The sequence below is a fragment of the Aegilops tauschii genome, chromosome 3 (genome assembly GCF_002575655.3).
Source record: "Aegilops tauschii subsp. strangulata cultivar AL8/78 chromosome 3, Aet v6.0, whole genome shotgun sequence".
In the NCBI taxonomy this organism is placed as follows: domain Eukaryota; kingdom Viridiplantae; phylum Streptophyta; class Magnoliopsida; order Poales; family Poaceae; genus Aegilops; species Aegilops tauschii.
In genome coordinates, this window is record NC_053037.3 from 469,453,137 (window position 1) to 469,466,032 (window position 12,896).

Sequence of the window (12,896 nt, forward strand, 5' to 3'; positions counted from 1 at the left end):
GTTTCTATATCATACTCCCACTATTCCTAAATATTTGTCTTTTTAGAGATTTCAACAAGTGACTACATACGGAACAAAATGAGTGAATCTACACTCTAAAATATGTCTATATACATCCGTATGTGGTAGTCCATTTGAAATCTCTAAAAAGACAAATATTTAGGAACGGAGGGAGTATATGAGAATTATGCAATGCCATCTTGTTTAGCCAGGCATCATATACGTGAATCATGCAATGCCATCCTGTTTAGCCAGTCATCGTATATGTGAATTGTATTGTGCCATATTTTTTTCCATAATGTATTCCATTTGTCAACAATGTTTATACATTCATCTACTCTTCCTGTGCATCAGCCATTTGAGTCGGTCATGGGAAAATCTGGAGTGAAAACAAGGTCTTCTGAGCAGTCAGTGCTACCTGTCGATGCAGATTTCTTGCTGGTTACAGATAGCTCCTCAGAGGAGGATTCAGAGAGAGATGACCAGTCGTATCCCCCCCGAGGTGCATGCTCTAACTTGGTTGGGTTATATTGCTCATATCATGCATATGGTGTCTTGCATTGCCATGCCATCTGCTTAGATTAGACATGCTTTGTGTGAATGCCTCCTGTTTGCTTTCTATATCAGATATGTGAATTATGCAATGCCATGTTTTCAGCCAGTTATCATATATGTGAATTATGCACCGCCATGGAGCCAGGCATCATATACGTGAATTATCTCATGCCATCTTTTTTTTTTCATTACGTATTCCATTTGTCGACAATCTGTGTATATTGAACTACTCTTCATGTGTATCAGCCATTTGAGACGGTTATGGAAAAATCTGGAGTGAAAACAAGGTCTTCAGAGCAGGCAATGGTACCTGTTGAACCATATATCTCGATGGTTACAGGGAGCTCCTCAGAGGAGGATTCAGAGACATATGACCAGTCCTATATCCCACCTGAGGTGTATGCTCTAAGTTGCAATGTTTATATTTCTCATATGATGCATATGGTGTCTTGCATTGCTTAGTTTAGACATCATATGCACAATATTGAATACTATCTGCTTAGTTTAGAGATCATACATGCGAGTGCCAGCTGCTTAGTATATGAATCAATTATGTCAATTATATCATGCCATCCTGTATACTTAGACAACATGTATGTGAATTATTTCATTCCAACCTATTTTAGAAAGACATCATATATTTTTGTCATGTCATCCTGTTTAGGTACTCATCATATGTTGAATTATGCCATTATATCCTGTTAAGTTATCCATCATATATCTGAAACTGTGTCATGCTATCCTGTTTAGTTAGGCATCATATATGTGAAATTGTGCCATGCTGTCCTGTTTGGTTAGACAACATATATGTGAATTACCACATCTGTCTATCATACAATGTCTGTACGTTCAATTTCTTTTCTCGTTTATCAGCCATTTGAATTGGAGGGGGTGATGGCAGTATCTAAGGGAGCAAAAACCCGTTCTTCACAAAAGACAGTGCTACCCGTCGATGCAGATAGAACCATGGTTGTACTGGCCCACAAACTAGCCCCACCACACATAATCGAGACTCTTCCAGATTGCACACTTACACCGTTGGGCAGAGAACCAGCTACAACCCATCTAACCGCAACCCCAGCGGATAGTAACCCACTTATAGTAGACAAAGCACCATGTCCACCACAGAGTACCCCACACGAGCAGTTTGTAAAGCTACTTCAGTGCCCAAAGCACGAAGACCACCACAACTAACCCAAACTCCACGTTTAAAGCAGAAGAGCAACTGTTCTCAGGTCAGATTCCGTAGCTATGGTCCATACTCCTTTGCTGGTGCATCACTGTATTTACTCATACCAACTACTTTCGAATTTGAAGGATCCAATTGAAACTCCAATGGCGCAACAGGTATGTTTTAAACCTATTTCTTTAACTGGATTGCTGTTCTAACTTCTTGCTCTATGTTGATTTCAGTTTAAGTTGTATAAAAAGTTATGTTCTCATGTGATGCACATTACAAGTGCTGCCAATGCTGTGTAGTTTCTCACACTTATATTCTGTCTATGCTGCTGTGTCTTAAAAATATATGAGTTGAACTGTGTCTCTATCTTGATTAGGGAACATAAACTAGAATGATATGGACAATACAGTGACCATAGTACATAGATATATGTTTGTTTCATGCTGTTATCCTGTCCACCTTACTACTGAACCGGTTTACCAAAATGAGTTTCGTATACTACAAGCTAAACCCGTGATGTGTCTGCTTGTTTCTCTTGTAGTATGCAAACAGAATATTGGAGAAGAGCACCCCACTATGCAATGGTAGAGAAAGTAATGCAGATAAGGTTCAAGATAGTGAGACAACCCTGTTGGTCTCCAAGAAAGGTGATAAAAATGATCTTGTAGACAGTGAGAAAACCCCACAGTCCTGCGTTGATGTAGTGTTCGAGTTAATGGCCAGTACCGTTGGCACAAGCTCTTCGAACTCGCTACCTGAATCACTTCGGCTTCTTCAGTCTCAGCTACAAGCTGAAAGTCATCAGTCAGCTGTGCTGCGGCAAGAAGCCGAAGGACTGAGGAAGTCCCTGCAGAATTCAGATGCGTACTTTCTTGTGCAACAGCAAGCGCTGGAGGATTTAAGCGCCAAACAAGAGAAAGTTAATAAGCTTGCTAAGCATCTTGCCAGCATTATGGGTACCCAGGATATTGTTTCTTGAGCTCTTCTGAAGTGGTTTCAGTTCTGGACTTGTTTTGCTGCGGCATTTATATGCTGCTTTGTTCCCTATATTTGCACTGGTGGCGAACTTTGATGCCCGGTGGATGTAATATGTGTAATAGCCGTGATAGCCTAGCATAAGTTGCTTGCTTATTTATTTCCTTGTTGTCTTGTTTATTTGTTTGCTTGTAGTCAGTGCAGTTCTTTTTCCGTGGTTTGCTAGTGGCTGCAATAACCTATTTTTTAAAACTAGGCCACAATAACCATGGGCTAATATTTACTGTAGTGACACTCGGCCTCCAACAGGCCGTAGAAACAGTGGGCCTTCTACGGGCCGTAGAAACAATGGGCCTTCTACGAGCCGTATCATCAATGGGCCTTATACGGGCTGTATGATCGATTGGCCAAACATGGGCCAATAACAGGCCGCATTATGGCCGTAAACGGGCTAGAGTTGGAATCGTCCGTTCATGGACCGACCATAACGGGCCATCGTTAATAGGCCGTATTTGATGACGCTATGAAAACGGCCCAATGTATTAACGAACCACAAACGGGCCGACTGTAACCACGGGCTGAATTTGGCCCACAAGCAGAAAATGACAGTAACGGGCCGTAAGTAAACAAATGCTGGAAATGAGCCCAAGAATAAATGGGCTCTGAGAAGGCTGAAAGATAACATGGGCTGGAAACGGCCCAACGGAATAACAGGCCGTTAATGGGTATAAAGTGATACACTGTTCATTACGGGCCAGTTTCACCACGGGCCGTTAATGGGTGTAAAGTGATACACTGTTCATTACGGGCCAGTTTCACCACGGGCCGTTAATAGGCCAAGAGTTACATAGGGCCTCATATGGGCCGAAAGACGTCATGGGCCATACATGGGCCAGAAGTGAAAACGGGATGGAATCATATTGGATGGCCCAGATGACGCTACTGGGCCTAATTCGGATAGGGCGTAACGGGCCTTGGGTTAGCGGGCTGTAAATGGGCTATATGCGAACAAGCCGTTAACAGGCTTTCCATGGGCCGGCCCGCCACCTTTTGACCAAGTCAAACGGGCCGGCCTTTTCACAGGAATGGGCCTCTGTTGGGCCGTGCCACGTGTCGATGTATCATAGGCGCCTTCTGTCCAATGAGTGGATGACATCTGTCCCAACGATGAGCCGACACGTGTTTCCTCCAGCCAATGATGATTTTACACGTGGAAAATCCCCATTGGTCGGGGCTGTAAATGGGTTATCGGATCCAAAACCCGACCCGATAGCTTAACGGCGTTCCGTTACGGTGGATGCCATGTGTAGGTCACCCTTGACGAAAGCACTTCTGTGACGCGCGATTTATCATCATGGAAGTGCACACTTCCGTGATGATAATTTTGGTAATGTCATGGAACACTTCTACGACAGCACAGGTATGACTATCTTGATTCTGTCATAAAATCGTCATGGATGTACATGCATGACAAAAAACGCGACCTACTGTGACAAACACGTATCATCACGGAAGTGTTTTTTTTTTGTAGTGGAAGCATGGTGAAGGTGTCGCTGAAATGTACTCTAGGCTTGCTCTCATCACAAATGAGATTGCCGGCTTAGGAAGTGAAGAGATGACCGATAGATTCATCATCAAGAAGATCCTAAGAGCCTTGGATGGAAAATATGATACCGTGTGCACACTGATCCAAATGATGCCCAACTACAAAGATCTCAAGCCGACGGAAGTCATTGGAAGAATTGTTGCTCATGAGATGTCACTCAAGAATAAGGAAGAGCTTCACAACAAGTCAAGTGGTGCTTACAAAGCCTCATGTGATGCTCCTACATCATCAAGTGAGAAACAAACATAGAATCGAGCCTAATGGTGAAGAACTTCAACAAGTTCTACAAGAGTAGAAGCAAGGAAAGAAGTTCCAAGTCAAGGTCCTACAATGACAAAAGATCTTCGAGTCGTGAGCGTAATTGATACAATTGTGGAAGACCCGGACACTATTCCAATGAGTGTACGGCTCCCTACAAAAGAAGAGAAGATTCACCCAAAAGGAGAAGTAGAAGAGAAGAATCACCTCCAAGAGAGAGAAGGAGTAGAGATGATCGTTATGAATGAAGAACCTCTCGGAGAAGCAAGGATTCGGAAAGGAAGGACAAATCATCAAAGAGCTACACAAAACAAAGACATCAAGCTCACGTTGGTGAATGGGTATCCGGCTCCGACTCCGACCACCACTCCGACTCCGAATATACTCAAGATGAAGGTGTTGTCGGTCTAGCACTTGTGTCAACCAACTCCTATGACATATTTGACTCACCAAATGAAGGAATTGGAAGATGCTTCATGGTTAAAGGCCCAAAGGTATCACACCCCGAGTATGTTGATTTCAATAGTGATGAAGATGATTTGCTAGGTGATGATGATTTACTTGTTGACAACTCTAGTGACGAAAACTATGATAAACTTGCTATTAATCATGCTAATCAAGATGAAACGAATGATGATGATAAGAAGGAGGTTGAGTGTCTAACTAAAGAACTAAACACTTTTAAGTTAGCTCATGAAACTACCTTGGAAGATCATCGAGAACTTTTAAAGACTCATGAGAAGCTATGCTTTGAAAAGCTCAACCTTGAGCAAGAGCATGGGTTCTTAAAAGCAATCAATGATGATCTTCGCAAGAAAAGTTCTTCTTACATTGCCAAGCGTTTACTCTTGTCTACTTACATCCCACAAGTTAAATCTAGCAACAAGAGTAAGAAAGATTCTTCTTCTAGTAGTAACAATAATCATGTTAAATCCAACATTGTTGCTTCTAGTAGTTCTCTTGATTCCACTAATGATTCTCTTAGCCAAGTTACACTTGAGCAAGAAAATAGCTTATTGAAGGGACTTATAGAGAAAGGTGTTTACAAGAGCCTTGCCGGAAGTAAGCAATTTGAGGAAATTGTACGCAAGCAAGGAAGGCACCGGAAGAATCAAGGTGTTGGTTTTGAATGAAAGTTCAATGCCAATGGAGTTGAGTGGGAAGAAGATCAATACCCCAAGACGAAGTTTGTTCCTCAACAAGAGAAGTATGATCCTACTTCTTTCAAGGGGACACAAGCTCAAGATGATCTTCCACCACAAGACCACAAGCAAGAAGGCAAGGACAAGCTTCAAGAGGATATTGATGCATTTGAAGAAGATCCTAATGCCTTGGTAAAGTGGGTTCCCAAGACTACATCAAGTTCTACTTCATCAAGTACGACTACAACTCCAAGGATTCCCATTAAGATGATGTGGATCCCGAAGAAGAAGAACTAGAGAGTTCTTGAGGGTGACTCCGCCAACATACTTCACTCATATCATCTTGGCGAGAACAAGTGAAAACAACTTCCACATCTTGCACTAGTTCAAGGAGTCACAAACCCTCTTGTTGGTAAGACAAGGGACAAGGTAACCCAATTCTTTCATGGACATCATCATGTATGAACATCACTCTATGTCTATGGATATCCTTGTTTGTTCCTTGTGGGACTAACCCGTGTAGGTATTGAAAGTGCAACTCACTCCAATGGATTGCTCCAAATGATCTACATCAACATTGAGCATCCACATCTTCAACATCTACATGAAGTCATCATCGACAAAACCCAAGGTTAGTTCATCCCTCTTAGGGGGGATATCAAACCTAGGGGGAGATTTACTCTAAAAATTGAGCTAAAGCAACTCTAATGGTGTGAGCACAACAATGCTTTATGTAAAAGTGGTAACCCCACTTGAGCTTAAACGATGAGTATGACCTATGATCAAATGTTCTCATTTGACTCCTATGTCAATATACTCATATATAGATGACATAGTCATCGCCAATTTCTTGATACATGCTAGAATGTTTGTGCACGCTTTGTCACATATTTCATTTTCCATTTTATTGTGTGAGCATGTTGATTGCATATTTTACTCATTCGAGGACATCCACTTGTTGCTTTGATTGTTTGGCTCTTTTTCTTTTGCCAAGTGGATGGAGAAGAATGCCTAAGAACCTCCTCTAGCTATCTATGCTTTTGTCGTCTCAAACTCTATTCATGCTACATCACAAAGTTTGATCAAGTTAGATTCGAACACTCTGTGTGAGGAGCACTCGGAGTCCCTGATTCGTCATAGACTTAAACTTCCAAAACCTCTCTATGCATTTTGGTCTGACCGACTCATCCTTTTCGGTCTTACCGAGTTCACTGAGTTGATCTAGGTTTTGAATCTCGGTGCAACTGATTAGAACATTTCGGTCACACCGAGTTGCAGTAACCGCTTGCGATTCTGCATCTCGGCGCCGCCGAGTTGTTCCACTCGGTCACACCGACAGGTCAGGATATATATATATATATATATATATATATATATCGACGGGTTGAATTTTGGAAATCTCTCCAAAACCCTTCATCCCGCGTGTGTCCTGCTCTGCCGCCTCGGGTCTCCGGATCATCCTCTCGTTGCCAGCGACCTCACGCCGCTGGTCTCCATTGCCGTCAACAGAATTCAACCCCGCTGTTGCCGCCATAGCGAACTCACCGCCGAACTAGGGTATGAGTTCGAAACATTGTGTTGTTCCTTACTCCGATTCCTAGCACAAAGCAAATGCCATGTTCTTTACCACGTATGAGATCATCCTGTCCAGCAAGAACATCCTTTAGATTAGATTTGATTCGAAAATTTAGGGTTAGGTTTATGCCGAACTCATCTCGGACCGACCGAGTTGTGGAAATCGGTCTCACCGATTTGGCTTAGGCCATTGCACTTGCATTTTTTGGTCTGACCGAAAGTTGCAAATCGGTGTGACCGAGTTCAACTCTCTGTGAAACCCTAGCAATCTTGGAGTCACTGAACTGTGTCTCGGTCTGACCGATTTCACTAGTTTAGACTCCAAAAGTTGCTTCGGTGTCACCGAGTTTAACAAATCGGTAGCTCCGAAATGCTTTCTGTGAAAAACTAAAACTAAGTTTTTGACTCATCTGTTTTGCAAAAACTCTGCACTTTGTGATGCTTATCCACTCTACCTCATCTATATCTATTCACAAGGTCAGCTGTCAGTTTGCTTTGCCAGTATGTCTGATCAGAGTGATAGCCAAAACAAGTCAGAAGAGCAAGTGAACATGAGTGAGGACACTAGTCCCTCTAGCAGCTATGATGAGGGCAGCAGGAGTACTCCAAGCAATTTGCCCAAGGCAGCTACAAGAACAAGGAAGAAGAGAAACTCAGACTCAGAGGATGAGGACTATGTGGCTACCGAGGAGGAAGTGAGCTCCAAGAAGAAAGTGCTGAAGAAGGAATATGGAGCTGCTGCTGCAACAAAACCTGGAATGCACAAGAAAGCACCTGTCAAGAGAGTTCCTATGTCTAAAGCCAGAGCCTCCACTCATGAAACTTCAAAGTCAACTGGAGGAGAGGCTACTGGTGAGGGCAAGAAGAAGGAAAGGAAGAGAGGAAGATGGTGCAATAAGGTGGATCCAATGGCAGAATTTGAGAAGCACTCATCTGATGAAGATGAAGAAGAGGAAGAGGATGCTGCACCAGCCCCCAAGTCTCAAAAGCTGATGGGGGATGCCATCAAGTCTGGGGCTACCCCTTCAAAGCCCAAGACTGCCCCCAAAGCTTCTGCTCCTGCTCCAAAGACTTCAAAGCCCAAGAAGAGCACAAGAAATATTCCAGCTGCAGAAAAGAACAAGGCCCCAGTGCCAGAGATTGATGAAGAAGAAGATGCTGAAGCCCAAGTGCTAAGGAAGCTCAAACCAAAAATTCCAGATCATGATGACAACCATCCAGTGGCAGAAGACATGAACATCAGGAAGGATGCAGGTCTCAGACTTTGAAGACAAAGTGATCCATATGCTGTGAGGAGAAGGACTGCTGTGGACTACAGGTTCCATACCAAAGAGCAGCAGGATTTCTATGAAACTATCTTGCTTGACAAGAAGCCCATTGTTTGTGATATGAAGTGGGAAGATTGGAAATACTTTGATGAGAATGAAGACTATTTTCCAGGTGTGCATGAGAGCTTTAGGCAATGTGGAGTGGACAAGTTTGTGGGACAGAAGCTTACCAAGTGGAATGATGAACTCATCATGCAATTCTATTCTACAGCTCATTTTTATCCAGATGGTAGAATTTTTTGGATGTCTGAGGGTACAAGGTACCAATCAATAGTTGATGAGTGGGCCAAATTGATCAATGCCCCTGAAGAGCATGAAGATGACTTGGATGTCTATGCCAAGAAGAAGAAAGACCACAACTCTATGGCCAACATGTAGAAGGAAATTCCAAACAAAGCCTTGGAAACTCATAGGCTTGGGTTTGTTCACTATTTGTTGTCTGGTTTAGCTACAATCAACACTATTCTGAGGCATACCTTATTGCCAAAATCTGGAGATCACAAGATGATCAAAGGCCATTCAATCAACTTACTGCAACTGTTTGATGTGCCCCAAAAATTCAAAGTCATGAGCCTGATTGTGGAGACAATCAAGAGAACAGCTGTAGATCAGAAGAGATCATGTGGGTATGCTCCACATATTCAGGTGCTCATCAACTCCAAGATGGGCACATGCACCTACCTGTTGGATAAGGAGCATCTACCACTGAGACCAGATTTTGAGGACAACACTGTTGTCATGAATGAAGAAGATCCCACATCTATGCAGGCACAAGAAAAGAGAGAAATCAAAGGCTAAAAAAGCTACAAAGATGCCAAGTGTTGAAGAGGCATCTCAAGTGCTTCTAAATACCAAACAAGATCAACTTGCCTATCTGATTCAAGCAACCTTGAGGATAGAGAAGGGCTTGGCCACCCTGACTCAGAACCAAGAGAGCCTGGAAAGGATCATTGAGACAAAGTTCTATGATCTTGATCTAAAAGTGACAGAGATGCAGACAATAGTTGAGCAGCTCCAGAAAGAAGCTGAGGAGAGGAAAGGGCAGGCTACCACAGATGCCTTTCAGAGAGTGCCCAGAGGTCAGAGGTTTACTGCAGTTCCCATGGCTGACACTAGAGCTACTACATCAGCACCTGCAGCCACATCATCAGTGCCACCTCCAGTTGCTACTCCACCAGCTCCAACAACTTCTATAGATGCTTTCGTCCTTGGAGTCCTCTCAACACCACCTCCCGAAGATCAAGCCTAGAGAGACGCATAGCACTATGCATTTTCAAGCTTTTTGGTAAGTTGTTGCCAAAGGGGGAGAAATGTATAGATCATAGGCTTCGAGAGAGAGAGTGTTTTGCCTCTTTTGTCTCTTTTGCTATTTGATACTTTTGTGTGCTTGCTTAATACTTTATGTCTATGTGTGTGAGATACTTGTATGATCATGTGTTTGATCATATTCTACTTAAATGCTTGAGTTTGGATGATGTTATCTTTAATATCTCTTGTATGATCATTCACTTTGCCTTGGTGATGAGTGCATGTTTTTACTTTCTATCATTTTGAGCGCTCCACCAAGATGTATGTGACATGGAAGAGTAACCCATGATCCTAATCGATTGTGCATTTGCATTCAAAAGCAAATTTTAAATAATGCACAAATTTAGGGGGGGGGGCTCTTACTTATCACATACTTCTCAAAGCGACGATGCATTTTAAATCTTATTATCATTAGTCAAAGCTTTGATCTATATGTTTTCATCAATTACCAAAAAGGGGGAGATTGAAAGTGCAACTATCCCTGGGTGGTTTTGGTAATTCCTAAGAACATATAGCTCATTGAACTAATGCTCTTTCAAGATGATCATTTCAGTAAGTTCAATGATTGGCATGGCATGGATTAGGAATGTGGACCCCTCAAAATGCTAAGGACACATATTGGCTCAACCTCAAGACTCTACATTTTCATTTTAGTGATCCAAGATCACATTGAGTCCATAGGAAAAGCCAATACTACTAAAAGGGGATGAGGTGTTGCTTAATGGCTTGCTTGCTCAAAATGCTTAGTGATATGCTCCAAAATCCCTCAACCACTTTCTCATATCCACATATGTCCCAAACCAAAAGTCAAACTCGACCCCACCGATTTGGTCAAGTAGTCTAATCACCCCCCTCTAGACATACTTTCGATCCTACAACGGTTGCTGCAACGGCCCCTCCTGGGTGGCGACAGAGTTCTCTCCCACCGGCTTCATGTTCTTGAAGCAGGGGTGGAAGTCGTTCGCCCTCGCTCGCGGCATAAAGAAGGGGCATGTACGCTACTTCAAGTTCGACGGGGCCACCACGCTTTTCATGAAGATCTTCGGGGTCTCCGGATGCCGCCTGAAGTGCAGCATGGAGAGCGACGATAGCGACACCTCCGGCGATGATGACGGTGACGCGCCCTCCTCCGGCGGAAGTGGCAGCAGCGATGGCTCCCCTAGCATCAAGAGCGAGGACGAGGACTCTGAATAGTTCACGGTCGACTCCTGAGTCGACGCCCTGGGGACGGCGGTCTCCGCCAGGAGCTTTTCTTTTGTTTTCTTCTTTTCCCTGCACTGGACCGATATGGGCCCCGTGGGTGTGTATAAGGAACTGTGACCCTCGTGTCTTAGACTTGAAGCTTTTGTCGTTCGTGACCGAGCTCATCCTTAGCGTTCCTCGTTGGGCTTCCCCTTCTCTTCACGATCACCTTAGTGCTATGCGTCGCTAGGACCCAACCCCGAGCGGCGGCCGAGCGGGCCGCAGCTGCCGCTGGTATGTCAGGTCGCGATGCCTGGACAAGGCCAGGGGTGAGGGGCCCGAGGTCTGGTAAGAGCTCCCGAGGCACGGTGCTCAGGAAGCTCCCCCTTGATGCGCAAGCGGTTCACGCGACAGAAGTGGCTTCCGCCTCAGACGAGGTTACAAAAAGAAGGGACGCCACCAAAGGCCATCCAGTCGCGCGGGGCGGTAACTTAGCACTTTGGTGTGCGAAGCGAGGCGTGAAGGAAATATGCCCTAGAGGCAATAATAAAGTTGTTATTTATATTTCCTTATATCATGATAAATGTTTATTATTCATGCTAGAATTGTATTAACCGGAAACTTGATACATGTGTGGATACATAGACAAAACACATTGTCCCTAGTAAGCCTCTACTAGACTAGCTCGTTAATCAAAGATGGTTAAGTTTCCTAACCATAGACATGTGTTGTCATTTGATGAACGGGATCACATCATTAGGATAATGATGTGATGGGCAAGACCCATCCGTTAGCTTAGCATAATGATCATTAAGTTTTATTGATATTGCTTTCTTCATGGCATATACATATTCCTTTGACTATGAGATTATGCAACTCCCGGATAACGGAGGAATACCTTGTGCGCTATCAAACATCACAACGTAACTGGGTGATTATAAAGATGCTCTACAGGTATCTCCGAAGGTGTTTGTTGGGTTGGCATAGATCGAGATTAGGATTTGTCACTCCGAGTATCTGAGAGGTATCTCTGGGCCCTCTCGGTAATGCACATCATAATAAGCCTTGCAAGCTATGTGACTAATGAGTTAGTTGCGGGATGATGTATTACAGAACGAGTAACGAGACTTTCCGGTAATGAGATTGAACTAGGTATGAAGATACCGACGATCGAATCTTGCACAAGTAACATACCGATGACAAAGGGAATTACGTATGTTGTCATTGCGGTACGACCGACCAATATGAGCATCCAGGTTTCGTTGTTGGTTATTGACCGGAGAGGTGTCTCGGTCATGTCTACATAGTTCTCGAACCCGTAGGGTCCGCACGCTTAACGTTCGATGACGATTTTGTATTGTATGAGTTTTGTGATTTGGTGACCGAATGTTGTTCGGAGTCCTGGATGAGATCACGTACATGCCGAGGAGTCTCGAAATGGTATGGAGGTAAAGATTCATATATAGGACGATAATATTCGGACACCGGAAGTGTTCCGGGGGTACCGGGTACATATCGGGTCACCGGAAGGGGTTCCGGGCATCCCCCCGGCAACTACATGGCCCTAATGGGCCAAGAAGGGGACGGACCAGCCCCTAGGGTGCTGGTGTGCCCCATGTTGGCCAAAATAAGGAGGAAGGAAAGAGGGGAAGAGAGAAAGGAAGGGGAGGGATTCGGCCTTCCCCTTCCTTCTCTCCTCCCCCTTCCTTCCTTCCCCCTTTGGATGAATATGGAAGGGGGGAGGCCGAATTGGGAGGCGCCCAAGTAGGATTCCTCCTAATTGGGGT